This window comes from Camellia sinensis, chromosome 11, assembly GCF_055761805.1.
Source record: "Camellia sinensis isolate YWXY chromosome 11, ASM5576180v1, whole genome shotgun sequence".
Taxonomy (NCBI): Eukaryota; Viridiplantae; Streptophyta; class Magnoliopsida; order Ericales; family Theaceae; genus Camellia; species Camellia sinensis.
In genome coordinates this window covers 177,600,768-177,617,966 of record NC_138971.1, presented here as the reverse complement: position 1 = coordinate 177,617,966, position 17,199 = coordinate 177,600,768, and positions in this window count along the sequence as shown.

Sequence of the window (17,199 nt, the reverse complement as noted above, 5' to 3'; positions counted from 1 at the left end):
CTAGTAATCACGAGATTACCTACGACCTCAAACCAAATAAGACAAAACTCATCAGAGTAAATGGGCCAAATGGAAGCAAATTTAAAACTTTGTCCATAGAGCCGTGCTTATATGCACATCATAACATTCCACATTTTACATATGTTAATAACTCACAAAAGAAAATATAGTAGCATAAGGTTCTGTACAGACAGGATCATTCAACTCTAAGTCAGCCAAACAAAACTATACACAGACGTATACCGAAGTCCTCGCCAACATGACAAAATACACAGAAAGGTAAAATGGCGAAGACGTGTCTCGTGCATGAGACACGAGGGCTGACTCTTCAAAACTTTGGTTGTTCCATACAGGCTTCACTGAGGCTGGGTCTGGACCTCTCTTGGCTCACCTACAAACACATGAATGAACATGAGCGATAGCCCAGTGAATAATATCAAATAAAGGAGTTATACAAACGATACATAGAACAACATGCTTCAAACGGCCTTGGGTCCAATTCATATTTCTATTTAACATATATATACACAATTTAAGTCAAGTGACTGTGGTTCCAAACATACTGGCCTTTGGCCCATTTATCTTCCATTTGTCAAACTAGCCTTTGGCCCATTCAGATTTTCATGTCAAATTGGCCTTTGGCCCATTTAACTTACATTCATGTCAAACTGGTTTCTGGCCCATTCATTCATGTCAATCGGCCTTCGGCCTAATCATTTATGTCAATCAGCCTTCGGCCCAATCATTCATGTCAATCGGCCTTCGGCCCAATCATTTGTGTCAATCGGCCTTTGGCCCAATCATTCATGTCAATCGGCCTTCGGCCCAATCATTTATGTCAATCGGCCTTTGGCCCAATCATATATGTCAATCGTTGTCCCTCATTCAAATTAATGAACTTACAAAACTTACATAGAAGTAAACAATTGGATAACAACATATTTCAAATATCTTGTTAAGATATTACTCACAGTGATCAACTGATTGATTTGCCCTGGAGTTTGACCCTACACATCACATAACACATATGGGTCACAACCAATTCAATCCGTCCTTAATTCACATATTCCTCTTTAGGCTTAATTCTTATTCTTCAAACTCATTTACAATGTTCAATGTATGCCTAAGAGTACTTAGGAGTGAAAAGGAACGGAAAACAGAACACATAATGCATTTTCAAAATTTCAGAAAACAGGGTCCCCGCTCGAGCATGGACTTCCCCGCTCGAGCAGACCCATGAGGCCTGCAAAAGTACTGGTTATGTCGAATTTATGCTCGAGCGTGCACTCTGGCGCTCGAGTGGAAGGCCTCTCTACATGGCTCCCCGCTCGAGCGTGAACTTCCCCGCTCGAGCGGACACCATGTATGTAGAAAATACTGGGAGCTCGAAATTCACGCTCGAGCGGCGGTTCTCCCGCTCAAGCGGACGTCAAATTTTCTAGGTTTTCTAGAATGTTTTATTGAGCTTCAACTTGATATTCAAAGGTTCAAAATGCATGTTTTCGGCTCAATCTTCACATATACATATACTAACATGGTATAAATATCAAATTACATCATTATGAAGCTCAATTTCACAATATAATCACATGCATGTCCCAAATTAACCCAAACTCATCACCAACACATCAAATTCAAACATGCAAAGCTTACACCTCCATGATCTTCACTTGCATGTGGGAGATATTCATTATTCTCAACTAATTTGGTGAAGAAATGATCAAATACATGAATTTCAAACAAAATTCATCGTGGATTACACACTTCGTGCTCAATTATGGAAATTCATAGTGATTTCCTACATGCATGCATCTATGGATTTTAAATTCAACAAACACAATTCAATCCATAGTCTAACTCACTAATTAATCTTCGATCCCCAAAATTACAAATCAAACTCATGAGTCAAAAGGTTGATTACTCACCTAGAAGCTCAATCTCCCCAATGTATGCATAATTCTTGAGTTCATCCTTCCAATTTTTCAAACTTGAGCCAAACACATAATTTTCCCCCTTGTTCCTTCTCTAGCCGACCCTCTCACTTTCTTAGAGTTTATAATCAGCCAAAATGAAGATGAAAGGGAGAAATTGAGTGTATAGTGCCTTTATTAAAAGCCCATTTGGTCACATTATTTTAATATCAAATAATGGGGCACTAATTCGCTAATTAAATCAATTTAATCTGATCCGAATCAATTTCTAATTAAATTTCACCGTAGGCTCTAAAAATTACCCTAATCATAATGGCGTAATCAATTTCAGGTTCTGTGGCCGATAAGACCTTCGATTTAATTTCCAAAGCAGATAATCAAATAGATATTCCTACAGTGAATAGATAGAAGTTCAAAACCACATATTTTCACATAATGGCACACAAATCATATCAAAACACATAATCACGTTTGTATTAAGGACCAATTAGCATAATAAGGGACAGGGTTATCACAGTCTTCCCCCTTTAGGAAGTTTGGTCATCCAAACTTATTTTTTCTTTAGCTGAAAATAATTCGGAATACTTTCTTATTCAACGGTTCCAATCCCTCTGATAATTATCTGCTTAGTTTCAAAATCAAGCAACACTCTGTTCTCAATCAGTCAGAGACTTACCTTTCCCGCCATACAAGGCTTGTATAGTGCCATACCGAAACTAGAGTGTGAGCTGTTGTTGTAAGCGAAGCCTGCCAACGATGGATAGATTTTTCCAATTCCTCGAAAATCTAAAGCACGCATTTGGAACATTTCTCCCAGAGTCTAAAAAGTTCTTTCTAATCATACATTAATCTGCGAGTGGAAAGCAGTGCTAAATCCCAATTTAGTTCCCATCGCCTCTTGAAGGCTCGTCAGAATTCAAACATATTTTAGGATTCCTGTCTAAAACAATAGATACTGGGACCTCATGCAAACAAGCAATCTTATCGATGTAAGCAGTGGCTAGTCTACAAGCATTATACGAAAATTTTATAGGAAGGAAACGAGCAAACTTAGTAATTCTATATACAATAACCCAAACGGGACTCATACCTTGGGCGTCCAAGGTAGTCCCACAATGAAATTCGTAGTCACATATTTCCATTTCCATTTCGAAATAGAGAGAGGTTGCAGTAGTTCTGCCAATATCTGTTATTCAACTTTGACTCGTTGGCACCGAAAACATTCAGACATAAATTCAACAATTTCCTTCTTCACAATAGGTCGCCAACATATTTGTTTCAAATGCCAACTAACCTTACCATAGAAGTTTGATCCATTTCCTTGTCACAGAAGTTCAATTCATTCCTGAATAATTCCGCAATTCACAACCCAATTCAGTGCTTAGTTTAATGACTCATCACAGTTATCCAAGGTTAACCAAAAGTCTTCAGGAATATGAAGTGGATCTAGATACTGATTCCCGAATCAACAATGGTAGCATCAAAGCAATCAATTTCTAACACAATACACGTGTCCTCAATTCATTCAACAGTTTACGATTTACAATTCAGTCCACATTCAATCCCCTATTCTATCGAGTCTTTCCATATTATCTGATAATTGTTAAAAGCATAAGGCAATGCATATGCAAGTCCCCATGATGTCAAGGACAATATCAAAGGAGTCAATCACATATTAAGCACAATTTATACATCCCTAGAGCCCCAATTACAGAATATAATGGCATTGAGCAATTATTTACACAGAGCATACTGAATTCACACACTTCCGGATAATCAGGGTTTTTCAAAGCTCCTTTGATGCTAATAACATCCACATAGTACCAAAGGATGTCATTCCGAACAAAACAAAGGAATAATCATCTCGGAATCAAAGCACACCCGTCGGTGGCCGACTCGAGATCGATTAAACAAAACCGTCCCCTAGAACAAAATCGTCGGTGGCAAAAGAAATATCTCAATAAAGGTGCTACATAGGCTTAACGTCCCCTAGAACGAAAGGACGCCCCAAGAATGTCATCAAACAAACATAATACCACTCACCATAACCTGATTTCCCAAAATCCGATAACACTGAAGCAACTACTCCCCTATACAAAACATATTCTGATCAGTCAAAGATAAATGTTCAGTACTGCTTATAGTCAAATCAATCTGCCGCCATCGGTTCCCATAGCGTCAAACAAACAAGAATATGACAATACACAAGCATTGTTCCATAAAACTCCCAATCACTGGATTTGCTCAATCCCGTTCACTTGCAACACGTATGTCTCCAACAACTATAGGTCGGTTCTTCATAGTGTTCATGGTTAGATCGGTTTGTTGATAGCCCACAAAAGGTCTTTCAAATAAGTCAAGTACTCCAAACGGATTCAAGTTTTGGGTCTATCGGTTTTTTTGCCAAGAATAATCTGGCCATTTATTTATACACGATTCTTAATCCCTTTTTACAAAAATCAGATTAGATAGAGGGTCTTATCGATCAATCCAAGCAAAGGTCTTGCCAAATTAAGTCAAACAAAGGTCCCATCAAATTATATCCAATGAGGGTTCTACCAGGCCAAATCAGACAAAGGTTCTATCGGATCAAATCAGATAAAAATTTTCTCAAATAGAGTACATTTGGTTCTGTAAGGCATACTTCGTTTACTTAGGCACATGGTTGATAGTTTCACAACTGTTCTAAGTTTATCAGTCCTCAAAGTCATATTGGAGTCATTTATCACATCCGTTCATATCAAAGTATTTCAAGGCATGTACAACATAACATTGTCCACATAAGTTCAGGTGTAGTTGCATATGCATGCAGCTGTTCATATCAGGAGGTATGTATCATAATCAATATAGCAGTTCTCAAATAAGTCTTAGATGCAAGCACATGGTACACAGTAACACATTAAACAAAGTTCTTCGATTACTGTCACGACCCAAACCCGCCCCTGTGGGTTTAGCACCGTAACCGGCCAGTAGTCCGAGATTACCGAAGGCCTGCTTAATTGTAATACAGTAAAACAGAGTACAGGGGCCTGGCGGAAGCCAATACAGTAAATAAATAATGTCCAATGAGCTGTGACAGTCTGTATGCCAAAAAGACTTTTCATATATATGTATACACAGTGCAGAACAGTATGTACAACGTTAATAATCATTCAGATCAGGGACCTAATCCCTATAAAACAGTACAGTAACAGTCTATACAGTCTACAAAACAGTTACAGAGACAGACGGGGGAAATTAAAACACCCATAAGCCATAGCTTGACAGGCTCGGAACCTCGCAGTGAGGCACAGTGGTTGGCTTGACAAAACTGGAGCTTACCCCGACGCTTCTAGCCGCGGTCTGGTGCCTGTACACCTACATATATATATGAATAGTGAGCTAAAACCCAGTGAATAACATAATGCGTATAGAGGTTTAGAATGAATGTCCTTACAGTAATGAAAACAGTTCATTAAATCAGTATTTCAGTCGTTCAGTCGGTACAGTCATATGTGGTACATCCATTAGCATAACAGTACAGTAAACAGTAGGTCTTGAAAGACCGAACAGTCAATGATGGCCATCAATCAATAAACAGTAGTGGTTCCAACAAGGGAACCGATAGAAATTTCTGTAACAGTAACAGTCAGTAACAGTAGTTGCTAAGGATGCCACAATACAATTCAGAATAGAGGACATACATTCATTCTATTAACAGTATCAATTCAGAAATAGTACAGTTCAATTGTTCAGAAGGTAATCATTTTTTAACATATCTTTACACAGTTGTTACTCATAGAGTTCTGGGCTACAGTTAGGCTAGAGCGCGTCCCCAGTCGCCAACCCTACACAGTTTACAGATTGAACACACACTAAGCTACACAGTTGGGAAAGATAATAACTTAATCCCTATCTTGACTCGGTGTGGTTCTATATCTATATCCTCATTAAGATACCTTAAACTAGGCCTAAGAATGCCTAGGATGAAATGAGGATGCAAAGATGTACTTTAAAAGCATTTTCAGAAAACAGGGGTCCCGCTCGAGCGTAGGTTAATCTGCTCGAGCGGACATGCAGACAAATATTTCCGCTCGAGCGTAGACTTACCCGCTCGAGGGTAATGCAAAATAGTCACAAGTGCTGGATAGGTGAAATTCACACTCAATTGGGCGCTCGACACCCGCTCAAGCGTAATACACAAGGTCTCGCTCGAGCGTAAATTACCCCACTCGAGCTGACTCAAAAATAGAACAAAATGCTGGGAGCATGATTTCCACGCTCGAGCGCCAGTCACCCCGCTCGAGTGTGAGTTCAAAATCTAGAATTCCTAAATTTGAACCTCAAGCTCAAAATCAAGTTCAAATGTATCAAATTCAATTCCTTTGGGCCCATTTCCTGGAAAACACTTCAAAACTCATAGTTAAACAGGATTCAAGGCTCAATTTGTAAAATCCAAGCCCAAAGGAAGATCAATTAAACTTATTTCCAAACCAAATTTCAAGAACATAATCCAAGGATGACATGCATGAGTTAAAACCACTTCAAAGCTTCAATGCTAGCTCTAATGAGCCAATTCTTTTCAAAACAACATGAAATCATGGACTTAAACATAATATGAACATGCATGTAACACTTTGCTATGAAAACAACTTAAAATGCAACAATACAAACATGCATGCATGAAATGAGCTATAATTCAACAATTAAGAGCCATAACTTGGCTCTAGACTTTAACTTGCTCTAAAACCATGCAAGAATCAATTGAATTCACAAACAAGAGGGTAGTTACACTACCTTAGGTCTTCAATTACAAGTGTAGAAGTTCAATTAGGCAAATCTCCTACAATCTCTTCAAGTCTATCGAGCCAATTCTCTAGAATAATTCAATTCTCTTCCTCACTCTCTCTTGGTCGGCTAGAACTCTCAAAATGGCTGAAGAAAATGTTTTGTTGAATGATTAATAAGGCTTAAATATGTTAAAATAAAGGGCCCACTCACAATGGCATTTCCATAAATAAGGCAACTTGTTTAGTTTAGCTTATTTTAATCTAATTTAATCATACTAAATCCCATTTTAGATAAATACATCATTAAATCACACAAATTCTACTGATCATGAAACACTAATCAATTTCTGGTTCGGCCGCCGATAAGGCCTTCAATTTGCAGTTTAAACATAAAAACATAAATAGATAATCAAACAGTCAAAGAGATAGATAATGCATTTAAACAGATACAGTCAATCAATCAGTTTCAGATTTCAGTCAGTCAGTTCAGTATTTCAATCAGTTCAATTACTTTTCATAATCAGTCTCAGTTTAGCAGTAATCGGTAGTTTATCGATAGACAGTGGTGAGAGTTGTTACAGCCTTCCCTCCTTAAAAAGAGTTTAGTCCTCTAAACTCGAGTTACCTTTGTTTTGGAAGAAAACAGGATTCAGTGGAAACAGTTCAGGATATCTTTTAGCCATGTTATCTTTCCTTTCCCAAGTGGCATACATGCCACCATGGTTTTGCCAGTCGACTTTCACTAACGGGATCTCTTTGTTTCTCAACTTCTTTATCCATCTGTTTACAATCTGAATAGGCCGTTCCTCGTAAGTGTAGTCATCACTCAGCACTACACGAGTAGGCTCTATCACATGGAAAGGATCCCGGAGGTAATCCCTCAACATAAAAATGTGGAAGACGTTGTACATATGCTCCATTTCAGGAGGAAGTGCAACTTGATACGCCACCAGATTGATTTTCTTAATAATTTCATACGGTCCGACATATCTTGGCGCTAACTTGCCTTTGACTCCAAAACGAGTCTGGCCGTTCATCAGTGTCACTTTCACAAACACGTGATCACCTATTTCATATTCTCTGTCTCGTCTTCTAACATCAGCATAACTTTTCTGCCTGCTCTGTGCGATTTTCAGTCTCTGTTGTATCAGTTTCACTTTCTTAGTCGTTTCATATACAATCTCGGGCCCAAGCAAAGGCCCATCTCCAACTTCTGCCCAGCAAATTGGAGACCTACATTTTCTGCCATACAATGCCTCGAAAGACGCCATACCAATACTTGAATGGTAACTGTTGTTGTAGGCGAACTCGGCTAAGGGCAAATGGCTTTCCCAGTTTCCTTGAAAATCAAGGACACACATTCTCAGTAAATCCTCCAGAGTCTGGATGGTCCTTTCTGACTGGCTATCTGTCTGAGGATGGTAAGCACTACTCAGTCTCAATTCAGTACCCAATGCAGTCTGTAAGCTTTGCTAAAATCTTGATGTAAACTTCGAATCCCTGTCAGAAACAATAGACACAGGCACTCTATGCAGTCTAGCAATTTCATCAATATAGAGTATAGTCAATTTGTCCGCATTATAAATTGTCTTAACAGGTAAGAAGTGAGCAGATTTAGTCAGTCTATCAACAATAACCCAAATTGAGTCCATACTTTTATTGGAGCGAGGCAATCCCACAATAAAATCCATGGTGATATGTTCTCATTTCCACTCCGGTATGGGTAAGGGTTGCAATAAGCCTGCGGGTCGTTGATGTTCGGCTTTAACTTGTTGGCAATAAAGAAATTTTGATGCAAAATCGGCAATTTCTTTCTTCATTCCCGGCCACCAGAAATTTAGTTTCAAATCTTGGTATATTTTTGTATTCCTTGGATGGATAGGCAGTTTTGAATTGTGGCCTTTTTGCAGAACTCTTCTTTTCAGTTCAGTATCATTCGGTACACACAGTCTTTCTTGAAATTTCAGTACATTATTTTCAAATTTGAAACCCGGTCTTGGTTTAGTTTCCCTTTCTTCGATGATCTTCTTCAAGAAGTCATCCGATTGTTGTTTCTCTTTAATTTCTTCAATCAGTGCCGGTTGAGTAGAAAAAACAGCTATTATTCCACCTTGTTCTCGTAAAACAATTTCAATTTCAGATTTTTCAAGGTCACAAAGCAATTCTTTCTGCCCGGTAAGCAAACAGGCTAAATTTCCAATCAATTTTCGGCTCAGTGCATCAGCAATGATGTTGGCTTTTCTCGGATGGTACAAAATCTGTAGGTCATAGTCTTTAATTAGTTCTAGCCATCTCTGCTGTCTCATGTTCAGTTCTTTCTGTGTGAAGAAGTATTTCAGACTCTTGTGATCTGTATACACCTCATATGTCGCCCTATACAGGTAGTGACGCCAAATTTTCAATGCAAATACTACTGCGGCAAGTTCCAAGTCATGGGTTGGGTAATTCTTTTCGTGCGGTCTCAGTTGTCGGGAAGCATAAGCAATGACTCTCCCATTCTGCATTAAAAACACATCCCAAGCCCTTATGAGAAGCATCACTAAATACAGTAAAACCATCTGTACCTGAAGGTAGGGTAAGAATCGGTGCAGTTACAAGTCGAGTTTTCAACTCTTGGAATGCTGATTCCCTTTGGTCAGTCCAGTCAAATGATATCCCCTTCTGAGTTAACTGAGTCAACGGTAAGGCAATTTTGGAGAAATCTTTGACAAATCTTCTGTAATAACCAGCCAAACCCAAAAAGCTTCGGACTTCTGTCACATTTGTTGGTCTAAGCCAGTTTACTACCGCTTCAACTTTCTGTGAATCAACTGAAATTCCATCTTTGCTAACAACATGCCCCAAAAACATAACATGATCAAGCAAAAATTCACATTTAGACAGTTTAGCATAAAGTTTCTGTTCTCTTAGGGTCTGTAGGGCAAGTCTCAGATGATGTTCATGTTCTTCTATACTTTTGGAGTAAATCAGTATATCATCAATGAATACAACAATAAAGTCATCAAGGTATGGTTTAAAGATTCTGTTCATGAGGTCCATAAATGCAGTAGGTGCATTGGTAACTCCGAAAGGCATAACTAAAAATTCGTAATGTCCATACCTCATTCGAAAAGTAGTTTTGTCAATGTCTTCTGGTTTAACTTTTAATTGATGGTATCCTGATCTAAGGTCGATCTTAAAGAACACTTGAGCACCCTATAACTGATCAAATAAGTCATCAATACGTGGCAATGGGTATTTATTTTTCACAGTTACCTTGTTCAGTTCACGGTAGTCAATACACAGTCTCAGTCAGCCGTCTTTCTTTTTCACAAACAAAACAGGTGCGCCCCACGGTGAAGTATTGGGTCTGATAAACTTCTTATCTAACAGTTCCGCAGTTGCACTTTCAATTCTTTCAATTCAGTCGGAGCCATTCGGTAAGGAGCTTTAGATACTGGCTGGGTACCCGGAATCACATCAACGGTGAATTCAATCTCCCCGTCAATCAAATCCCCTGGCAGATTATCTGGAAAAACATCTGGGAATTCTCCGACTATGGGAATACTGTTCACATTAGCATTATCATCAGTAGATACAGTCAATACAGAACACAGATACCCTTTACACTCCTTTCCAATCAATTTAACAGCTTTCACAGATGAAATCAAATACAGAGGAGGTACTACTCCACTTCCATTAAACACAAATTCAGGCAAACCAGGTGGACGGAAAACTACTTGTTTCATTACACAGTCTATAGTAGCATGGTATTTCGTTAACCAGTCCATTCCCAATATTATGTCAAAATGATTAATGTTCAGTGGCAGTAAATCAATATACAGATGTGCATCTCCAACAATAATTTCACAAGCAGGGTACATATATGCACAAATCATGGATCCCCCAACGGGTGATGATACAGCTAACAGATAATTCATAGGTTCTAATGGTCTATTCAGTTTTTGCAAAAAAGCATGCGACACATATGAATGCGTAGACCCCGAATCAATCAGTACATAAGCATTTTGAGTACAAATAGAGAGAATACCTGACATAACGGTCTCGGTATTCTGCACATCTCCCGGTACTAGGGCGAACACTCGGCCCTGCCTCATGGGCTCTTTCCCGGTAGCTTTGGGGTTCGGTTTTGGTGCAACAGTTGATGCTGCCACTCTTGGTGCAGCTTTACTATTGGCTTGTAGAGCAGAAGGGCAGTCTTTAACCATGTGGCCCACCTTGCCACACCTGTAACAGGCTCTAGATATTTTGTAACAGACCCCTTTGTGCTTCTTGCCACACTCAGAACAGGGTGGTATGAAACCACTCCCTTGGCTGGGGCTAGTTGTTGACTCTGTATTCTGTTTCTTGTTCAATGGGTTATGCTTGCCTTTCTTGAATTTGAAACCCTGCCTTTTACCACGCCATTCAGACGCTGGTATCTCAGTTTTCAGTGCCTCGATGTTCGATTCAACCATCAAAGCTCGGTCAAGAACATTTACATTATTCGGTAACTTCAAAACATTAATTATGTCCGATATTGCAACATTAAGGCCGCCTTCAAACTTTTTGGCCTTCTTATAATCAGTGTCCACCATGTGTGGTGCATATCTAGCAAGCTCGGTGAACTTTGTTTCATATTCAGCAACAGACATTGTGCCCTGTCTCAGCTGTTCAAATTCAGTTACCTTTCTGTCCCTAACACACTGAGGGAAGTACTTTTCAAAGAAGGCTCCTTTGAATTGAGCCCAAGTCATAACAGTGTTGTCACCACGGATAAGCATCCACCACCTTCTAGCCTCTTCTTGTAAGGTGAAGGTAGCTAACAGTACTTTATGTGCTTCAGAGCACGGAAATACCTCAAATAACTTTTCAGTCTCAAGAACCCATGCTTCAGCTTTTAACGGTTCAAGGCCTCCCTGAAAGGACGGCGGTTTCATTTTACTGAACTTTTGGGTGAGAGCAATTATGTCCCCATCATTAACATTCACATTCTGTTCCAGCTGTACCGGAGGAGGAGGTGGAGGCTGTTGATTCTGTTGTTGATCTAGTCTTTCAGTTATTAGTTCCATCATTCTTTCTAGTCTTGTCATTCTTGCCTCAGAAGATGAGGATTCAGATTCATTTGCAGTTCTTGCGTTATCCATTTCACTATAGGCAGTTATAACAGTTATCAACATAGGCAGTCATTTGTTTAAACAGATTAACACATTAGCATATATTCAGTCATGTCATCGCCATACGCTTATCATGCTCATGTAATGCCCTAATCGCTTTCCTAGGACATCCTATAGCTCGTTTGGACACGTGTGTGCGGTATAACTCGTGGTAAGTATCGCTCTGATACCACTCTGTCACGACCCAAACCCGTCCCTGTGGGTTTAGCACCGTAACCGGCCAGTAATCCGAGATTACCGAAGGCCTGCTTAACAGTAATACAGTAAAACAGAGTACAGGGGCCTGGCGGAAGCCAATACAGTAAATAAACAATGTCCAATGAGCTGTGACAGTCTGTACGCCAAAAAGACTTTTCATATATATATATATATATACACAGTGTAGAACAGTATGTACAACATTTATAATCATTCAGATCAGGGACCTAATCCCTATAAAACAGTACAGTAACAGTCTATACAGTCTACAAAACAGTTACAGAGACAGACGGGGGAAATTGAAACACCCCTAAGCCATAGCTTGACAAGCTCGGAACCTCGCAGTGAGGCACAGTGGTTGGCTTGACAAAACTGGAGCTTACCCCGACGCTTCTAGCCGCGGTCTGGTGCCTGTACACCTACATATATATATGAGCAGTGAGCTAAAACCCAGTAAATAACATAATGTGTAAAGAGGTTTAGAATGAATGTCCTTACAGTAATGAAAACAGTTCATTAAATCAGTATTTCAGTCGTTCAGTCGGTACAGTCATATGTGGTACATCCATTAGCATAACAGTACAGTAAACAGTAGGTCTTGAAAGACCGAACAGTCAATGATGGCCATCAATCAGTAAACAGTAGTGGTTCCAACAAAGGAACCGACAGAGATTTCTGTAACAGTAACAGTAGTTGCTAAGGATGCCACAATACAGTTCAGAATAGAGGACATACATTCATTCTATTAACAGTATCAATTCAGAAACAGCACAGTTCAATTGTTCAGAAGATAATCATTTTTGAACATATCTTTACACAGTTGTTACTCACAGAGTTCTGGGCTACAGTTAGGCTAGAGCGTGTCCCCAGTCGCCAACCCTACACAGTTTACAGATTGAACACACACTAAGCTACACAGTTGGGAAAGATAATAACTTAATCCCTATCTTGACTCGGTGTGGTTCTACGTCTATATCCTCATTAAGATACTTTAAACTAGGCCTAAGAATGCCTAGGATGAAATGAGGATACAAAGATGCACTTTAAGAGCATTTTCAGAAAACAGGGGTCCCGCTCGAGCGTAGGTTAATCCGCTCGAGCGGACATGCAGACAAATATTTCCGCTCGAGCGTAGACTCACCCACTCGAGCGTAATGCAAAACAGTCACAAGTGCTGGATAGGTGAAATTCACGCTCGATTGGGCGCTCAACACCTGCTCAAGCGTAATACACAAGGTCCCGCTCGAGCGTAAATTACCTCGCTCGAGCTGACTCAAAAACAAAACAAAATGCTGGGAGTACGATTTCCACGCGCCAGTCACCCCGCTCGAGCGTGATTTCAAAATCTGGAATTCCCAGATTCGAACCTCAAGCTCAAAATCAAATTCAAATGTATCAAATTCGATTCCTTTGGGCCCATTTCCTGAAAAACACTTCAAAACTCATAGTTAAATAGGATTCAAGGCTCAATTTGTAAAATCAAAGCCCAAAGGAAGATCAATTAAACTCATTTCCAAACCAAATTTCAAGAACATAATCCAAGGATGACATGCATGAGTTAAAACCACTTCAAAGCTTCAATGCTAGCTCCAATGAGCCAATTCTTTTCAAAACAACATGAAATCATGGACTTAAACATAATATGAACATGCATGTAACACTTTGCCATGAAAACAACTTAAAATGCAACAATACAAACATGCATGCATGAAATGAGCTATAATTCAACAATTAAGAGCCATAACTTGGCTCTAGACTTTAACTTGCTCTAAAACCATGCAAGAATCGATTGAATTCACAAACAAGAGGGTAGTTACACTACCTTAGGTCTTCAATTACAAGTGTAGAAGTTCAATTAGGCAAATCTCCTACAATCTCTTCAAGTCTATCAAGCCAATTCTCTAGAATAATTCAATTCTCTTCCTCACTCTCTCTTGGTCGGGTAGAACTCTCAAAATGGCTGAAGAAAATGTTTTGTTGAATGATTAATAAGGCTCAAATATGTTATAATAAAGGGCCCACTCACAATGGCATTTCCGTAAATAAGACAACTTGTTTAGTTTAGCTAATTTTAATATAATTTAATCATACTAAATCCCATTTCAGATAAATACATCATTAAATCACATAAATTCTACTGATCATGAAACACTAATCAATTTCTGGTTCGGCCGCTGATAAGGCCTTCAATTTGCAGTTTAAACATAAAAACATAAACAAATAATCAAACAGTCAAACAGATAGATAATGCATTTAAACAGATACAGTCAATCAATCAGTTTCAGATTTCAGTCAGTCAGTTCAGTATTTCAATCAGTTCAATTACTTTTCATAATCAGTCTCAGTTTAGCAGTAATCGGTAGTTTATCGGTAGACAGTGTGGTGAGGGTTGTTACAGTTACACATAATATAGGATTTGTCACGCAGAGGTTCGAAATCAGTCACAAAACATAGGTTGACGAGTCAAGCTTAATATAGTCACATATTCAAGTCAATTTTCTACCATTGGTACAAATCTAGCCGAGGCAGAAGATTTATTCACATTTTGTCCAGTTCGGGGACAATTCCTTACCATATGGTCCATTTTACCACACTTATAACGAGCCCAGAAGTCCGATAACAAACCTCTCGGCGTTTCTTACACTGATGGTGGCAAAGGTTCTCACCGTAGTGGCAACTGACGTTGTTGTCTCAAAATCTCTGCCATTTCTTATACTATTCTTTCCAGTCTATCAAGTAGGGCTATGGAAGAGTCTGCCAACTCGTATGCCCTTACTTTATCCGTGTTCTACACAGATTCTTATTAAGCCTTGCCAAATACCGAGATGCCCAATACAAAGATAAACACAGATATACATGCGTACATTCGCACATAGACACATTGTTATTTTCTCATTTTATGTATCGACAAGACACAATTAATCACATACATAACAGATGATTGCATACTTATCAGATATCGCATGCTGAACATTTACTAAGTAATTATATACTCAAATCACGTTCATATTTCACATAGACACCCATTGGCATAATCGAATGCACATAAACAACTTTTCATGATTCATATGTTCATATATGTGCCTTATAACAAAACAAACTTGTTGTACACATTAGTGCAACAATTCACATCTCATATTATCACATGTTCTCAATATCTGATTAAACTTGCATTATACTTTGTACAAAAGATTCACAAGTATGCATATACTAAAAAGCATACGTATTCAAACAATTTGCAATGCAAGCGAATCACCAACTTATAATATATATTCGTTCATATTAAACATTTAAGCGTATTCTTGATGCTTTCAGATTCATACTTATCACATGAATGCATCCTAGATCTTTTCTAGGCGCTTATTGCTCTTTTGGACAAGTGTGTGAGTTATTAACTTGTACTCTGATACTACTCTGTCACGACCCGAACCCGCCCCTATGGGTTAAGGCCATGACCGGCCAGTAATCACGAGATTACCTACAGCCTCAAACCAAATAAGACAAAACTCATCAGAGTAAAGGGGCCAAACGGAAGCAAATTTAAAACTTTGTCCATAGAGCCGTGCTTATATGCACATCATAACATTCCACATTTTACATATGTTAATAACTCAGAAAATATAGTAGCATAAGGTTCTGTACAGACAGGATCATTCAACTCTAAGTTAGCCAAACAAAACTATACACAGACGTATACCGAAGTCCTCGCCAACATGATAAAATACACAGAAAGGTAAAATGGCGAAGACGTGTCTCGTGCGTGAGACGCAAGGGCTGACTCTTCAAAACTTTGGTTGTTCCATACAGACTTCACTGAGGCTGGGTCTGGACCTCTCTTGGCTCACCTACAAATACATGAATGAGCGTGAGCGATAGCCTAGTGAATAATATCAAATAAAGGAGTTATACAAATGGTACGTAAAACAACATGCTTCAAACGGCCTTGGGCCCAATTCATATTTCTATTTAACATATATATACACAATTTAAGTCAAGTGACTGTGGTTCCAAACATACTGGCCTTTGGCCCATTTATCTTCTATTTGTCAAACTGGCCTTTGGCCCATTCAGATTTTCATGTCAAACTGGACTTTGGCCCATTTAACTTACATTCATGTCAAACTGGCCTCTGGCCCAATCATTCATGTCAATCGGCCTTCGGCCTAATCATTTATGTCAATCGGCCTTCGGCCCAATCATTCATGTCAATCGGCCTTCGGCCCAATCATTTATGTCAATCGACCTTTGGCCCAATCATTCATGTCAATCGGCCTTCGGCTCAATCATTTATGTCAATCGGCCTTCGGCCCAATCATATATGTCAATCGTTGTCCCTCATTCAAATTAATGAACTTACAAAACTTACATAGAAGTAAACAATTGGACAACAACATATTTCAAATATCTTGTTAAGATATTACTCACAGTGATCGGCTGATTGATTTGCCCTGGAGCTTGACTCTACACATCACATAACACATATGGGTCACAACCGATTTAATCCGTCCTTAATTCACATATTCCTCTTTAGGCTTAATTCTTATTCTTCCAACTCATTTACAATGCTCAATGTATGCCTAAGAGTACTTAGGAGTGAAAGGGAACGGAAAAAGGAGCACAGAATGCATTTTCAAAATTTCAGAAAACAGGGTCCCCACTCGAGCGGACCCATGAGGCTTGCAAAAGTACTGGTTATGTCGAATTTACGCTCGAGCGTGCACTCTGGCGCTCGAGTGGAAGGCCTCTCTACATGGCTCCCCGCTCGAGCGTGAACTTCCCCGCTTGAGCGGACACCATGTCTGCAGAAAATACTGGGAGCTCGAAATTCATGCTCGAGCGGCGGTTCTCCCGCTCGAGCGGACGTCAAATTTTCTGGGTTTTCCAGATTGTTTTCTTGAGCTTCAACTTGATATTCAGAGGTTCAAAATGCATGTTTTCAGCTCAATCTTCACATATACATATACCAACATGGTATAAATACCAAATTACATCATTATGAAGCTCAATTTCACAATTTAATCACATGCATGTCCCAAATTAACCCAAACTCATCACCAACACATTAAATTCAAACATGCAAAGCTTACACCTCCATGATCTTCACTTGCATGTGGGAGATATTCATTATTCTCAACTAATTTGGTG